Raw genomic sequence first — 16,412 nt, 5'->3', positions numbered from 1 at the left:
GTTCTCCATGGGGCTGCCCTTCAAGAGAATCCGGAAGCTTCAGTTGATGCAAAATGCAGCAGCACAGGCAGTTATGTCTGCCCCTAGAGCAGTACACGTTACATCTCTGCTCCACAATCTGGATTGGCTGCTGATTTGCTTCCGGATCCGATTCAAGGGGCTGTTTTTCATCTTTAAAGCCCTCCATGGCATAGGGCCGGGTCATCTGAGGGACCACCTCTCCCCGATTACAGCTGCCCACCCCATCAGCTATGGCAGGGGAGGTATGTGTGGGTCCCATCTGCCCGGGGCTGACATTTGGTGGGTCGCAGGAGGCAGGCCTTCCCTGTCGCAACGCCCACTGCGTGGAGCCTTCTCCCCCCAGCAGTGAGATTGGTGCCTTCCCTCTCAGCATTCCACCAAGTCCCTCAAGATGTGGCTGTGTGATTGGGCTTGGGGGTCACAGGGCACTGGGGAGATCTCACAATGGCTCCCTTAGTGTGCCTAATACTCTCCCCTTTTGTTCGGTGTGCCTTTGACCATCAGTAACAAACAGGCACAAACCCTTCACACACACTAGCATTAATGATGTTACCTAGTCAGGTAATAAAATGTCTGCAAGCAAACCACCAAGCGCAGAGAGCACCAAGGACTCAACCCCGAGCTACGTATATTCTGCCCGGAGCTACGTATATTCAGCCCAGAGCTACGTACATTCCGCCCGGAGCTACGTATATTCAACTTGGAGCTACGTATATTCTGCCCGGAGCTACGTCCATTCAACCCAGAGCTACGTATACTCTGCCCGGAGCTACCTCCATTATGCCCGGAGCTACGTCCATTCTGCCCTCAGCTACGTATATTCTGCCCTCAGCTACATATATTCTGCCCGGAGCTACGTCCATTCTGCCCGGAGCTACGTATATTCTGCCCTCAGCTACATATATTCAACCCGGAGCTACGTCCATTCTGCCCGGAGCTACGTCCATTCTGCCCTCAGCTACATATATTCTGCCCGGAGCTACGTATATTCAACCCGGAGCTACGTCCATTCTGCCCTCAGCTACATATATTCTGTTGCAGATGCTGGGAAAGCCTTTAGCCCAGGAGAGGTCAAAAAAGTCACACACCAAGCATTTCTATAAAAATAATTTATTTACAGAAAGCAAAAACAAAAGCAAAACATTTAAAGTACTTAGCTCCGTTTGGAGCAAGCCTTGCTGAGCTACATTTCCAGCAGAGAGAAAAAAGGAAGTGAGAAGACAAGTCCGGGCAGGTCCTCCCCCCAGGCTATTTTGCATGAAGCACGTGAGAGGAGACAATCACTTGCAACCTTTTCACCCGGCCAAATGATTAGGTATAATAGTAGCTTAATCTGTTAGTAGGAAAACCTCAACACTCCCCTTTTTACACTATAGATTAAGTTGCAAACCAATCTTCTCTGACAACTCTGTGTGTCTTGGTACAGGAAGAGGTTTGGTTAAAATATCAGCAATCATGTCTTTTGATTCACAATATTTTAACATTATTTCTCCTTTGCTTATCATATCTTTGATATATTGATATCTAATATCGATATGTTTTGTTCTACTTCTGCAGGCTTCAGATTTTGCCATAGCAATGCAAGCTTGATTATCTTCATAAACAGTTATAGGCTGGTTCACTTCCATGCCTATGTCTTTTAACAAATGTTTAAACCATGTAACCTCATTACAGGTTTGTGTTAGAGAATAAAACTCTGCTTCTGCAGTGGAAAGAGCAACAAGTGTTTGTTTTCTAGAATGCCAGCCTAAGCTAGATCCAGCAAATTGAATTAAAATCCCAGAAGTGGATTTTCTGTCACTGACATCTGCTCCCCAATCAGAATCGGCAAAAGCCTGCAATTTCTCAGTTCCAGAGGCATTTAGCATCAGGCAATAATTCTTTGTTCCTTGCAAATACCTCATTAACCTCTTCAATGCTGCTTTTCCAGTAGATGTAGGCTTCTCTACCTGTCTACTTAAAATGGCCACAGAATTTGAGATATCTGGGCGAGAATGATTTGCAATGTACAGTAAACTTCCAATTGCAGATCTATAGTTCTCTGCCTCAGTTAATTGAGTTTCTCCTGTATCTTTCTGAAAATCTATTATCATCGGAGTAGAGACTGGTTTACAGTCTTGCATATTAAAATCTTCTAGGAGCTTTTGAATTTTACTACGTTGGTTTAACAGAAAGCTACCATCCTTGTCTCTGTGTACTTCCAAACCTAGGTAATTGGTCACAACTCCAAGGCTTTTTAATATGAAATGGCTTTTCATGCAGGCTTCAAAATCAAGCCTTTGTTTTTCTGTTGATGTGAATAGCAGCAAATCATCAACATAAATGCACAGATACATACAGCCTTGTTTGTCCTTCTTCATATATACACAGGGATCTGCTTTTCCTTTTTCAAAACCAAAATTCTGCAGTTTTTCATCTACTTTTTGGTTCCAGGATCTAGCAGCTTGTTTTAACCCATAGATTGACTTCTGCAGTTCACAGACTAGATTCTCCCCTTTTTCATAGCCAGGGGGTTGCTGCATGTATAATCTGTGGTCTAAATCACCATAGAGAAATGCAGTTTGAATGTCATAGTGGTTAACTGACATTCCCTTGAGTGCAGCAACTTTTAACAGTAATCTAATTGATTCACCTTTAGTAACTGGTGCAAAAGTCTTGTCAAAGTCTAAATCTTTCCTTTGAGTGAACCCTTTTGCAACCAACCTTGCTTTATATTTTTGGATTTTGCCATCAGCATCCCTTTTCAGTTTGAAAACCCACCTACAACCCAGACAGCGTTCATTGGGAGGTAGATTTACCAGTTTCCATGTTTTATTTTCTTTCAAGGATGCTAATTCCTGTTGCATGGCAGAATGCCAATTTTGTGCAATCTCAGGTGGTAAAGCATTCACTTGTTCTAAAGATTCAGGTTCTGTGAATATGTGAAAAGCCTTTACTGTTTCAGCCTGAAAACGTGATGGAGGAACGCCTTTATTACTCCTCTGAGATCTGCGAGGTAATACAGGGCTTAAATTTTGACTCCTATCACTTTCCTGAGAAGCATCTATCTCATCAGACAGATCTTCAGTTTGCTTTTCTGGTTTAATGTCCTCATCAGGCAAAAGATCACCATCAGCAAGTCCTTGCTGTTCTCTTGTGGTGGTCAGTTCAACTGGAGAGCTAGAATTTAATCTCCCCCAGTTTTGTTCAGCAAAAGAAGCGCTTTTGCTAATTATTAATTTCTCCCCCATTATGAACCTGTAGCTCCTCTGGCTTTGTTCATAGCCAACAAAGATGGCTTTCTTTGTTGTGGGGCCTCCTTTCCTTCTCTGCTGTTTTGGAATGTGAACCCATGCAGTGCTACCAAACACTCTAAGATGGCTTACCTTTGGTTTCACACCATAAAACAAATGGAATGGAGTGTCCTGAATCATAGAGTTATACAACCTGTTCTGTACATAACAAGCAGTCGATAAAGCTTCTCCCCAGAACTTAAAACATAATCGTGAATCTTTTAACATGCATTCCATCGCATTTTGCAAGGTTCTGCCCTTTCTTTCAGCAACACCATTTTGCTGAGGGGTGTACGGGTTAGAAAGAATTTGTTCTATCCCCTTTTCCACTAGGAACCTTCTGAATTTGTGAGAAAGGTATTCTCCTCCTCTATTACATTGGAGTGCAGATACAGGCCTAGGGAATTTTCCATTTGCCCATGTCACAAAACTTTTAAATTTCTCAAATGCCTCATCTTTATGTTTTAAGATGTAGATAAATGTGTATCTTGAGAAATCATCAATGATGGTCATTGCATACCTTGCTTGTCCAAGACTTGGAGCAAAAGGACCAATAATATCAGAGTGTACAATTTCCAAAGGTCTAGTTGTAACTCTGTCACTGTGCTTACTCACAGGAGCTTTTAGTGTTTTGCATTCTTTGCAAACTACACAATCTAAGTATTTATCACAGGGTTTTATCTTTAGGTCAGCACACAGCTGTGGCATTTGTGCTATATACTTGATATTAGCATGACCAAATCTCCTGTGCATCAGGTGTACACATTGGTCATGATATGGTGTGTTGCCAACTGCAGCCTTGCAGCTTGGCTTCCTTGCATTTTGCACAATGTACAAGGAGTCTTTTAACATACCAGTAGCACACAATTTCCCATTTTTACGTATCTCACAACCATTTTTCTTAAATGTTATGATATACCTTGTTGCAGCCAATTGTGCCACAGATAAAAGGTTTGATTGTAAATTTGGCACATACAACACACCTTTTACAGTTTCTCCTAAGCAGGATAAATACAAGTCACCTTGTCCCATAATTTTGGTCACAGACCCATCAGCCAAAGATACACTTTGTCTTTCAGTTTTAGACAGTGACACAAAAGAGCTTTTACAATTACATAAATGACAACTGGCCCCAGAATCTAACACCCATACATCAGAATTACCCTTCTCAGCAACCTGTGCAATTTGGGTTGTCTGAAGAGCCTTCTTCTGTGTTGCCCTTGTGTTCTTCTGCTCTGTCTTTCTACTCTTGGGTCTCATGGCACAGTCTCTTTGCAAATGTCCAGCTGAACCACAAGTGAAGCATCGCTGGCTGGCTAGTGCTGTGGCCTCAGGTTCCTTTCCCTTCTTTTCCCTCATTTTCTGGTATTGCAGCTTTCCAGAAGAGATGGGGGGGGATCTTTCCTCTCTCTTCTCCCATTCAGCGAGTAAGCGCTGTGTAACATACGATGGGGTGAGGTCTGCTTCAGGCATAGCCTCCAGGGTACAAATCAGCATGTCCCACGTTGCATTCAGTGAGGACAGGAGGATATATGATTTTGTGAGAGGTGTAAATTCCATTCCTCTCTCCTGCAACTCAACAAACAGCTGCTGAATATAATGCAGGTGCTCAGGAAGGCTTTCTCCTTCTGCAAGATAGGCTCTGTACAGCTTTTTCGTCAGAGTAACTTTACTCCCTGCTGTTGCCTTTACATATAAGTCTCTCAAAGCGTCCCAAAGTTGCTTTGCAGACTGCATGCCTCGCACGTGGACTAGCTGATTGTCCTCAACTCCCAAGATAATGGTGGCTCTAGCCCGCTCATCCTGTCTCAGCCATTCAGCACTGGGATTTTGGGGGGTTTGCTCACCAATTTGCAGCCAAAGATTCTCTCTGCGAAGATACATCTCCATCTTCAGGGCCCAATTCAAATAGTTGGTCTCTGATAGGCGCTCCAGAGACATCGCTGAGGGCTGGGAGGCAGCCATGGCTTCTTCCTTCTTTTGCAAGGCACCTCAGCTAGCTTCTAAGTCCTGCAGACCGGCAGTTGCTGGAAAATCTCCAGGTGGCTCCAAAGAAAATCTTCACAGGTCTTTGCTACCTGCCTTTAAATTGTGCATGAGGTGTGGAGTTGATCTCTCTTTTCTCTCTGGGTTTTACTGCGTTGTTTACTGGGCCCATAACCTGTTGCAGATGCTGGGAAAGCCTTTAGCCCAGGAGAGGTCAAAAAAGTCACACACCAAGCATTTCTATAAAAATAATTTATTTACAGAAAGCAAAAACAAAAGCAAAACATTTAAAGTACTTAGCTCCGTTTGGAGCAAGCCTTGCTGAGCTACATTTCCAGCAGAGAGAAAAAAGGAAGTGAGAAGACAAGTCCGGGCAGGTCCTCCCCCCAGGCTATTTTGCATGAAGCACGTGAGAGGAGACAATCACTTGCAACCTTTTCACCCGGCCAAATGATTAGGTATAATAGTAGCTTAATCTGTTAGTAGGAAAACCTCAACATATTCTGCCCGGAGCTACGTCCATTCTGCCCTCAGCTACATATATTCTGCCCTCAGCTACATATATTCAACCCGGACCTACGTACATTCTGCCCTCAGCTACGTATATTCAACCCCAAGCTACATATATTCAGCCTGAGCTACGTATATTCAACCCGGAGCTACGTATATTCAACCCCGAGCTACATATATTCAACCCTGAGCCAAGTATATTCTCTTCTATTGTATCTCATCCTGAAAATACATGGGAGGCAGGCCTTCCCTGTTGCAACGCCCACTGCGTGGAGCCTTCTCCCCCCAGCAGTGAGATTGGTGCCTTCCCTCTCAGCATTCCACCAAGTCCCTCAAGATGTGTCTGCCCCTCGAGCAGTACACGTTACATCTCTGCTCCACAATCTGGATTGGCTGCTGATTTGCTTCCAGATCCGATTCAAGGGGCTGTTTTTCATCTTTAAAGCCCTCCATGGCATAGGGCCGGGTCATCTGAGGGACCACCTCTCCCCGATTACAGCTGCCCACCCCATCAGGTATGGCAGGGGAGGTATGTGTGGGTCCCATCTGCCCGGGGGTGACATTTGGTGGGTCGCAGGAGGCAGGCCTTCCCTGTTGCAACGCCCACTGCGTGGAGCCTTCTCCCCCCAGCAGTGAGATTGGTGCCTTCCCTCTCAGCATTCCAGTAAGTCCCTCAAGATGCGTCTGCCCCTAGAGCAGTACACGTTACATCTCTGCTCCACAATCTGGATTGGCTGCTGATTTGCTTCCGGATCCGATTCAAGGGGCTGTTTTTCATCTTTAAAGCCCTCCATGGCATAGGGCCGGGTCATCTGAGGGACCACCTCTCCCCGATTACAGCTGCCCACCCCATCAGGTATGGCAGGGGAGGTATGTGTGGGTCCCATCTGCCCGGGGGTGACATTTGGTGGGTCGCAGGAGGCAGGCCTTCCCTGTTGCAACGCCCACTGCGTGGAGCCTTCTCCCCCCAGCAGTGAGATTGGTGCCTTCCCTCTCAGCATTCCACCAAGTCCCTTAAGATGTGGCTGTGTGATCGGGCTTGGGGGTCACAGGGCACTGGGGAGATCTCACAATGGCTCCCTTAGTGTGCCTAATACTCTCCCCTTTTGTTCGGTGTGCCTTTGACCATCAGTAACAAACAGGCACAAACCCTTCACACACACTAGCATTAATGATGTTACCTAGTCAGGTAATAAAATGTCTGTAAGCAAACCACCAAGCTCAGAGAGCACCAAGGACTCAACCCCAAGCTACGTATATTCTGCCCGGAGCTACGTATATTCAGCCCGGAGCTACGTACATTCTGCCCGGAGCTACGTATGTTCAACCGGGAGCTACGTCCATTCTGCCCGGACCTACGTCCATTCAACCCAGAGCTACGTATACTCTGCCCGGAGCTACGTCCATTCTGCCCGGAGCTACGTCCATTCAACCCAGAGCTGCGTATACTCTGCCCAGAGCTACGTATATTCTGCCCGGAGCTACGTCCATTCTGCCCGGAGCTATGTACATTCTGCCCGGAGCTACGTCCATTCTGCCCTCAACTACATATATTCCGCCCGGAGCTACGTCCATTCTGCCCGGAGCTACGTCCATTCTGCCCTGAGCTACCTCCATTCTGCCCGGAGCTACGTCCATTCTGCCCGGAGCTACGTCCATTCTGCCCTCAGCTACGTCCATTCTGCCCGGAGCTACGTCCATTCTGCCCGGAGCTACGTCCATTCTGCCCTCAGCTACATATATTCTGCCCGGAGCTACGTCCATTCTGCCCGGAGCTACGTCCATTCTGCCTTCAGCTACATATATTCTGCCCGGAGCTATGTCCATTCTGCCCGGAGCTACGTCCATTCTGCCCTCAGCTACATATATTCTGCCCGGAGCTACATCCATTCTGCCCGGAGCTACGTCCATTCTGCCCTCAGCTACGTCCATTCTGCCCTCAGCTACATATATTCTGCCCGGAGCTATGTCCATTCTGCCCGGAGCTACGTCCATTCTGCCCGGAGCTACGTCCATTCTGCCCTCAACTACATATATTCCGCCCGGAGCTACGTCCATTCTGCCCGGAGCTACGTCCATTCTGCCCTGAGCTACGTCCATTCTGCCCGGAGCTACGTCCATTCTGCCCGGAGCTACGTCCATTCTGCCCTCAGCTACATATATTCTGCCCGGAGCTACATCCATTCTGCCCGGAGCTACGTCCATTCTGCCCTCAGCTACGTCCATTCTGCCCTCAGCTACATATATTCTGCCCGGAGCTACGTCCATTCTGCCCGGAGCTACGTCCATTCTGCCCTCAGCTACATATATTCTGCCCGGAGCTACGTCCATTCTGCCCGGAGCTACGTCCATTCTGCCCTCAGCTACATATATTCTGCCCTCAGCTACGTATATTCTGCCCTCAGCTACATATATTCAACCCCAAGCTACATATATTCAGCCTGAGCTACGTATATTCTGCCCTCAGCTACGTATATTCAACCCGCAGCTACGTATATTCAACCCGGAGCTACGTATATTCAACCCCGAGCTACATATATTCAACCCTGAGCCAAGTATATTCTCTTCTATTGTATCTCATCCTGAAAATACAGAAATAAAAAAATAGTATATTCCACAATATTCCCTATGTGGCATATTGGTGTTCTTTCATTTATTCCAACAACCATAATCATTACATATTGTTTGAATTTGTATTCCTGGTCTAGAGCCAGTGCTGGATACAATTTTCCCAGTACTGCCTTGGTGCAGACGTCTCTCGTTTCTGCTGCTTCTCGTGTTACTAGCATCAAGCTCAGCATTTAAATAATCTGGACACATATCAGCAAGTATTTTCTGTTGTGCTTTTCCAGAACTTCTTGCATCATTTTGGAATGAGTGATAAACTGCTTTCCTAATGGAATATGCTGTTGGGACATGTGCTTTATATCCAGTGAACACTTGCCATCAACAGTGGAGATTATCTAGAAGCAGCCTTAGGTTTGTAGGAATAGGGAGGGAGGGAGGCTTCAAAACCGAATCAAGGACAAGTGAAAAAACAAGCATGATTTATCCCAAAATGCCAAGTATGAATAGACAAAGGGCTAGGTAGATCCAAGACTGGATGTGAGACACATTTTGTGAGTCAGAAGTAATCACCTGTAATAGCCGAGAGAGCACCACTCACTAGGAACAAAGAGCCAGGAATTACGCCAATGAGAACTGGCTAACTGAGTACAGGAAGATAACAGTCAAAGTTAGTCAATGTTAGCCTATCAAGAAATCTCAAGTCAAGTGAGATGTTAGAAAAGCTGCCACCAAGCATCTGGTTGAAGGCTGTGGATTTAGCATTAGTTTAAAAATTAGATCAGGAAACACAGACAAAATTAGTTTCTAAGTTGCACATCTCTGTTTCTATGCCTTATCAAGAGGAAACACTTCTGTCCATAAAGAATGCATACCAGTATGACACAGTTCAATGTGAATTTATCCTGTATAGGCATAATCCAGATGAGATATAATTCTGTAACTAAGAGATTGGGCTATGGATCAGAAAATCTATAAATGGCCTCCCCATGAACTCAACAGATGTCTTAGACAAGCCATGATCTCTTCGCTCAGCACATTTATGAAAGGAATATACAGATTTATACAACATGGCTGTGGTAAGGATTTCAGAATAATGTTTATGAGAAGCACTGTGAATGTGGAAAAGATACGGTGGGTTTCCTTGCAACAAAGTATTGAAATGAATTTGGCAGTTCCTGTACCGCAAATCTGCTCCCAACAAGAAATGGAAAAGCAACAACATAATGCAAAGGAAGGGTCATATCTGAAAGCTTCAATTTAATAGAATTTGATCCATGGTAAGCCTATATCAGGTCTACCTGTAAGTTGCATATATTGGCAAGTTCCTAGGTGCTTGCTAATACTATTACCGGCATGTCTCCCAAGGTTTGCTTTTGATCTTTGGTCTTTTCATTTTAATTGATAAATAAAATAGAAATACAATAAAAGCTTGCCTTGGCATTTTTGATACAATGCCAAGCTGATGTTGGGTCAACTAGTGACGACTCAGCTGTTGCTTGTTTCAGTTCTGCAGCTACCTGAATCCCTGCCCAGCGAATAGAGGGCTGACCCTTGGTAGGACAAGGAGCTTGAGATAGGACTGCCCATAAGTTTACTCTACAATCAAGGATTTCAGGGCCTGAGGTCCAAAATCTAGGCAATTTGTAATATCTTTTTAGCTAGTTTCATTTATTGTTCCACTGCTTCCCTTTTGGTAGCTACTTAGACAATTTAGCTGGACTGAAGAAAGTGGTCCTTTTCCATTTTTCACCCTGTGTGAATTCTTATTGTAACAGCTATAGTGCAGGTAGTTCTTGAGTTACAACCAATTGTTTAGTGACCATTCAAAGTTACAACAGCACTGAACGAGTGGGACTTATGACTGGTCCTCAGAGTTCCACCATCGCAGCATCCCTGCAGTCATGTGATCGCAATCCAGGTGCTTGGTACCCGGCTCACAATTACGTCACAGCGAGCCGTGGCCACACGATTGTGATTTCCAATGTTCCCTGCTGGCTTTCCACAAGCAAAGTTAATGGGGAAGCCTGCAGGAAGTTGGAAGTTGCAGTCAAGTGAGGTCCTTGCTTAACAACCCACACAGTCCTCGTTTAACAACAGTAACCAGGACTGCCGTAATTGCCATTGCTAAGCGGTGCGGTCACGTAATGTTGCACTTTACAAATGTGTTGCTTAGCAATGGCAATTCCAGTCCCAATTGCCATCATAAGCCAAGGACTACCTATAATTTTGTAAGTCTACATGCGATTCCCCCTCCCTCCCCCTATTTTTATGTGAACTAGGGAGGGGCTTGTCTGAGGCAGTTTCTCAGGTTACAGTTCTGCCCAGGACTCAGGTTTCTTTTATCTGACCGTTGCCTTGGCAGTGGCTCTTCCTTCTGTCCCTCGAGGCCATTCCCTCTTCCCTCGACAGATTAGTACACCATAAACCCAACTATTGTGTTTTATTAAACATGGTCAGTGGCTTAGCATGTGGTGTGAACTAGTCACTAGGGGTTGTGTCAAAAAATGATAAGAACCACTTCTAACTCTGGGTTTAGTACTACGAACCAGCTGACATCTGGAGTTGCTTCTCACAGTTTTCAAATCAGAGGCCTGCAGTTTCTTTTGTTTAATACATAAATCAGTAGGAAGTCCTTTGTCTTTTTATTTCTGGAGGGGAGGGCAGCAGGAAATCTCACTTCTAGATAAAGCACCAAGATGTAATTGCCACATTATATTTTCTAAAAATGCTAATGTAGGCCGTGGAAGCATTCATGTAAATAAAGATGACAGAGGCTGGCACTCTGCTTTGCAGCTCACCACGTTTTTATTACATTTTTGCTGCTGCTTTTTTCTTACATCAAAATCAGGGGTGGCAGACATCTTGGTGGATGTCTATAGACCTCTGGTTGCCAATCCCCATCATAAATGGAGACAAATTGTAGGATGAATGTGGAATGCTAAGAAGACCCCTGCTGTTCATTGACCCTGCTCCCTGCTTCCTCTTTGTCCTTCATTTCAACCCACACCAATTCAGACTCCTCCATCTTTCTGTTGACATCAGAAGAGAAGTGACAAAAATTGTACTGTTCTGGCAAAGCTTTGGGAAAAATGCTGGGAATAGCAATAGTTGAGTTTGTTTTTTCAGTGAAGCCTCTGATGATGATGGCTTGGTTTATGGATACAGGTGTGACCTCACGCTAGCTCACAAACAAGGGGCTGCCTAAATGCTACAAAAGCAACTTGTTGGTCTACCTTTCCTTACCTTTTGCCTTTGAGAGCCAAGTGACAGCTTTCCCTACACGCGACATTTAGAAAACCTCTGGAAATTGCTGTGGATTGATTTTGCGCCTGTTGCGGTATGCAAAGAAAATAGAAAAAGGGTGTTTAGATCTAAAGACTCCTTGGTGGTATTAATATATTATCTAATGCTAACTGCTGAAGTGAAAATCATTAACTTGTACTTAAAGAATCAAACCCTTATCGATGTAATGATGCTCACCTTAATACAGAAGTAGCTAATTAAATCCCTTCAGAATTTAGGCTAGAGGAATTTGGATAGAGAACAGAGGGAGGGGAGATGGTGAATTGAGAAGGAGCTGAGTGATCCACTTAGTCCCTCTAACCTTTGATAAGAGATGTTCCAGAGATCATCTCTAGTGCCTGCCACAAACTACTGCAGTCTTCATTGTTCTAGGATAGGAAGCCAGCGAAGCATTCATTCCATTCCATTCCATTGGTTGTCTTCTCTCCCAGTTATTTAGCAGCTGGAGGGAATTTGGTGTGCTCAGTTCTCATGGGACTGTGTGAGACACTTCCCTGTGCCTTTCCCCTCCCATCTTTTCCTACCTTTATTTAACAGACTTTGCCAGAGACATCTGGCCCCTCTCTTAGGATCTCTCTTGTAGCTGTATAATGCAGCTTGTAACCCTTCAGATTCAGAGCTGTAGAGTTGCTCTGGAGTAAATGAGGGTGCCCACCGAGCATCTATCCACAACTCTTTATCCATATACATCTTTTCCCACGATCATGCTGCAAGGCCAAAAAACTCCTGTGGAACTGAAATTTGGCAAATTTTATAAAACATTAAATGACATAAAAATAACCATAAAACAGGTGATGACATAACACAAATGTCATAAAACATTTCCTGTGCTGATGTTTGTGCTATACAGTTCAACATGGGCTGTTTCCAAGGCAAATATGTCTCTGAATGGACCCCCAACGTTCCCAGGGAAGGCAGTACATTAGAAGCTCTGCCATTGTTAGAGGCTTTGAGGAATCTGGTGAGGAAATATCTCTGAAACAATGGCCAGACGGGTCACGGGGTGTCTAGTATACATTTAAAATTAAGCTTAACAGCAGCAGACATCCAAGTCCATCATTACTTTAGCTGTTCAGAATGTCTTCTCCTACACCATCTGTCCTTTGTCTTTTTATTTCTGGAGGGGAGGGCAGCAGGAAATCTAACTTCTAGATAAAGCACCAAGATGTAATTGCCACATTATATGTTCTAAAAATACTAATGTAGGCCGTGGAAGCATTCATGTAAATAAAGATGACAGAGGATGGCACTCTGCTTTGCAGCTCACCACGTTTTTATTACATTTTTGCTGCTGCTTTTTTCTTACATCAAAATCAGGGGTGGCAGACATCTTGGTGGATGTCTATAGACCTCTGGTTGCCAATCCCCATCATAAATGGAGACAAATTGTAGGATGAATGTGGAATGCTAAGAAGACCCCTGCTGTCCATTGACCCTGCTCCCTGCTTCCTCTTTGTCCTTCATTTCAACCCACACCAATTCAGACTCCTCCATCTTTCTGTTGACATCAGAAGAGAAGTGACAAAAATTGTACTGTTCTGGCAAAGCTTTGGGAAAAATGCTGGGAATAGCAATAGTTGAGTTTGTTTTTTCAGTGAAGCCTCTGATGATGATGGCTAAGTTTATGGATACAGTTGTGACCTCACGCTAGCTCGCAAACAAGGGGCTGCCTAAATGCTACAAAAGCAACGTGTTGGTCTACCTTTCCACCCTGACCTTTGGGAGCAAAGTGAGAGCTTTCCTCATATGCCACACCCAAAAAACTTCAGTTTGATTCAACCTCTCTGTGGGGAGCTCCAGGCTGGCAGGCAGGTAAAGTGGCTGCTGCCAGGTAGGGGAGGAAGCAAAGGGGTGCCTCTGCGTGCAGGGGGGGGGGGTCAGGGGTTGCATGAGGGTGAGTGAGAGGCACTGTACAGGTCGCAGGGGTGCATGAGGGTGTGAGGGGGTGTGCAACAGGTGCCACATGGATTAAGAAGGGCGCATGAGGGCACAACGGGGTGCTGAAGAGGTGCTGCATGGGTCAGGGAGGGTCAGGGAGGGTGCGTGAAGGCACAAGAACACCACAGGGGTTGGGGAAGTTGTGCAAGGGTGCGAGGGCGTGCACTAGGGTGTGAGAGAGGCATGGCGAGGGTTGGGGAGGGTGCACAGGGATGCATTAGTGGCCAGTGCAGCATGAGTGCAGAGTGGCTGGGGGAGGTATGTGGGGGTGGGAGACTTACCCCAGCGACTTGCAACCTTCCTTGCCGGCTTCCCCATTGACTTTCTGGGGAAGCCGGCAGGGAAGGTTGCAAATGGCAATCACGTGACAATGGGGCACTTGGCAACCGGTTGTCAGTGCCAGCGGATTGCCAAGCACTCAAATCGCGATCGTGTGACTACAAGGGTGCTCGGATGGCCAGAACCCCGAGGACCAGTTGTAGCCACCATTTGTTCAGTGCCATCAACACTTTTGGAACATTATGTGCTGTTCTGGATACCGTCTCTCAAAACTTACATGCTGATTTTCCTAATAAAATGTTAATGCGATTCCTCATTCTCACCTATTAATTTATCTTCTAGCGTCCTATGTGAACAATACTGTTGGTTAAAATGGATCAAGAATATTGGAACCAGCAACCAAACATGATAAAGTTTCAAGGAGATCAGGTATGAGAAAACATTTTGTTCATGGGCCACCTTAAATGCCCTGTCTCCCAAGGTGATTCCCACATACCATTACACAAACTGATGTGTAGTTCTGTTGTGGAAGCATCCTAGGGCAAGGTCAGCCCTCCCAGGCAAACCAGACAGGAAACACGATGAGATGAGCGAATTCTACTTTATTGTAAGGCTCCATTAACAGAATCTGGCAAGTCTGAAAGTACAAATCTCCCGCCCTCCCCATTTACCGCCTGAGTAATTAGGGCAGGGCCTTCCTAAGTTTCTTCCTCTGGCCACTACTCTGTTGCAGGCTTCTTTCTCTTTTATCTGATCGTTCCCTAGGCAGCATCTCTTCTCCCCATCTTCCAAGGCCACCCTCACATGCCATCCCAGGAACTGTGCCCCACTTTTGGAGGACGTTTTCCATGAAACCCAGAAACAGAGAGCAAGTGTAGCTACTCCATGTATTTATTTGACCTTGGTTGTATATAGGAGATCTGTGCCTATTTCTTGTTTCTATGATTGAAGCTTGGAAAATCTATTCTAACAAATTAAGATGAAATTGCTGTTTTAGCTAGCTGGTATTTTCTGTGACTAAGTAATGTATACACACTTGTGTGTCTTTATTATGTTACTGTATTATAAACCCACTTACTGTTTTAATTGCTGTTAAGCGACGTGCTTCTGGATCACACCACAGCCAGTTTTCCAGGGATCAAGAACACGTGATGATGTGTTTGGAAGCGGAGCTTAGAAAAAACAAGCTACAGGCTGCTTTGTAAGTCTTGGCATAGTTGAAAATACTTTCCTATGGTGCCCTTTTCATTTCAGAAAGATGTGCTTTCCAGAGCTGCCCAGAGTTCTTGCTTTTTTGTGTCACATTGCATACATCCATCAAGGACCAAAGTTTACCTTATGGTAGTCATTTATAGATATATAAATATCTATATATAGATATAACTAGATTAAATCCAACCCACACTGAGTTATTTAATGTCCCAGGTTTTAAGGGACGTTAAGGGAAGACTTTAATGTCTCAAATAATTCACGCTGAAATCAGTTAAATTAAAAAGAAATTTCCTTCATGTTGATACTGTGCTTTGTTCACGGTTATTTGTATATGAGTAATGGAGAGGATACTCCATGTTACATAATCTGTTACAATTGATTGAGACAGTACATTATAAAATAATATACAATTATGGTAAATAATTGTATAATAAAATGTAAGACATAAATATTCTAAATGTAATAACATCATACATGCTGCACAAACATTTTTAGATATCCTCTCCAGAATGATTTCTGAAAAGTATTCTGTAATGATTTGCTGTTTATTATCTTGATTGAGCATGTGCCATCAAGTCAGTTTGAAGCATTTCCCGTCCTGGAGGGGGGGGGGTGGCTTGGATTTGTCTTGGAAGGAAAGGTCCTCAAAAAGAACAAATTCAGGGCTGCCTAGAATCATCTGTGATGTCTTGAATTGCGCCTGGAAAACAATCAGCAACCAGGGCAGATTTTTTAACGTGGACATAGTCCACGAAGGCAATCATGCACAATAAGTAAAAAAGAAGAGAGAAGAACTTGTATTATGATTGGTTTCCTTTTGCTAGCTTAGACTCTATTATTGGGTTTATAAGAGTATTCTTACTGTATCATTTTAAAAGGGGTTTTAAAAAGCTTTATGTGTGGGATTCATCTTAAGTTTCCTTTGCATTGTAGAAAATCGGGAAATAAATGAGGAGCTAAGCAAATAAATAAAACTGAAACTTGACATCCGGACCATAATAAGCAGTTCTCACCACCTAATAGAAAAATTAACTGTTTGTCTTCTTTCACATTACTACACACTAGTCAGCATCCCCAAGTTGATTATTGCAGTAGGTTAAACATCAGTTCCCATAATCCAGAGCCTTAACATTCAACACTTTGGGGGGCCACATTTAATAGATTCTCCATGCCCTTGCTATGGCCAAAAGTCTGATATTGCAACATTGGAAGGATAAATCTATGGCCCTATTGACTCAGTGGACTGAAGACCTGATTACACCTACCTCCTATGAGAGGATTGCCTACAGACATAGACTTCGTATGGATAAATATGATGAAATA

The sequence above is a fragment of the Candoia aspera genome, chromosome 4 (genome assembly GCF_035149785.1).
Source record: "Candoia aspera isolate rCanAsp1 chromosome 4, rCanAsp1.hap2, whole genome shotgun sequence".
Taxonomy (NCBI): domain Eukaryota; kingdom Metazoa; phylum Chordata; class Lepidosauria; order Squamata; family Boidae; genus Candoia; species Candoia aspera.
Note: the sequence above shows the minus strand (reverse complement) of the source record.